This window comes from Euphorbia lathyris, chromosome 1 (assembly GCF_963576675.1).
Source record: "Euphorbia lathyris chromosome 1, ddEupLath1.1, whole genome shotgun sequence".
Classification (NCBI taxonomy): Eukaryota; Viridiplantae; Streptophyta; class Magnoliopsida; order Malpighiales; family Euphorbiaceae; genus Euphorbia; species Euphorbia lathyris.
The window spans coordinates 36,020,649-36,022,032 of NC_088910.1; the positions used below are offsets into that span (position 1 = coordinate 36,020,649).

A 1,384-nucleotide genomic window follows, 5' to 3' on the forward strand; every position below is an offset into this window, starting at 1 on the left:
ATAAAGATATAAAAAAAACTACATAACTAGATTGATATCTTACTAAATGCTAATATATCTTATATTAAAAAACTAAAGATTTTTAATATATCTTATAGTTAATAAGAAATTTTACTAATTTGATATCTTATCTATATATTATATTCAACTAGAATTTAGAATACATTCATATCTACTAAATATAAAAAATCTCGTAGTTTGAAAAATAGTAGTTGTAATCTTGGAGAATGTCTATCCTAGTGGCTTATCAGACATGTGTCATCATCTTATTGCTGCCATATGGAAGGTGTCATTTATGTAACCGTCTCATATAATCTAAATACTCTCCTTTCTTCATCGTACTAATTTTGAGACGAACAGTAGATATTGATACACGTGGTTGGATGGTACTATAATTATCTTAAAGAGATATTTTTTAGTTTGGATTGAACGGTCCCTATGAGTTATCTGGATCGTAAGGAGGATATTCGATTCATGTGTTGATGCTATCTAAAAATATACTAGAGAATATTTCTTAGTGTAACAGATGTCCCCTCTAAACACGTATCTGAATCCTTTGGGCTCGGTTTTTGTTAATTTTATGTCTTATACACAATAATTTTGTAAGAATAGTGATTTAATATATAAAGCATTTTATCTTTTATAAAAACATTCCTGACGTTTTCTTCTCATGTTGCCGAATGATTCTGGTCCAATGTTAGATTATAAATGGAGCAGGTAAAAGCCCAACCAACCTGAATATTATTGGAAAATGCTAATTCGCCCCAAAAAGTACAGGTAAAAGCCCAACCTGATTACAATAGAATATTATAGGAAAATGCTAATTAACCACAAAAAAGGTCCTACCGGGAGTCGAACCCAGGTCGCTGGATTCAAAGTCCAGAGTGCTAACCACTACACCATAGAACCAATTTGTTTAGAAATCTGAATATATAAACTTTATCAAACTATAAAAACATGAGGGAACCGAAAAATGAAAAGAGAAAAACAATTGGGATCGGAATGAATGACCTGCGGTTTTGGACTGACAATTCGGAATTAGCATCAACAATTATGACTTAAATGACATTTAGCAACTGGGTGACATTGTCCAAAATCTGCTCCTTATTTATGAATAATTATTCAGCTGGTAATAAACTAGTAACACCAACAAACACTACTCACATGAATTTCAACTAGTTACGGTCAATTAAATCAGAAGACGGGCATGTTGTTTGTTTCAGACAAATATAAAGTCTAAATAACTTCATCCAAATAATAATGAAAACTAAATTAATGCATACCGTAAACAAGGATAAGTGAGCAATAATTCTATAAACTTTACAATTTGAATTTATAAATGGATAAGGTTTAAATTTTACTGGTAATATTTTATTAATTATTA

The 1,384-nt window shown here is 30.0% G+C and overlaps 1 non-coding gene across 1 annotated transcript; it reads right to left on the reverse strand.

Annotated features, from left to right (window-relative positions):
• Positions 1-837: 837 nt before the first annotated feature.
• Positions 838-909, reverse strand: TRNAQ-UUG (transfer RNA glutamine (anticodon UUG)). Its single transcript has one exon. It is a non-coding gene; the product is annotated as a tRNA-Gln (tRNA).
• Between the last annotated feature and the right edge of the window lie 475 nt (positions 910-1,384).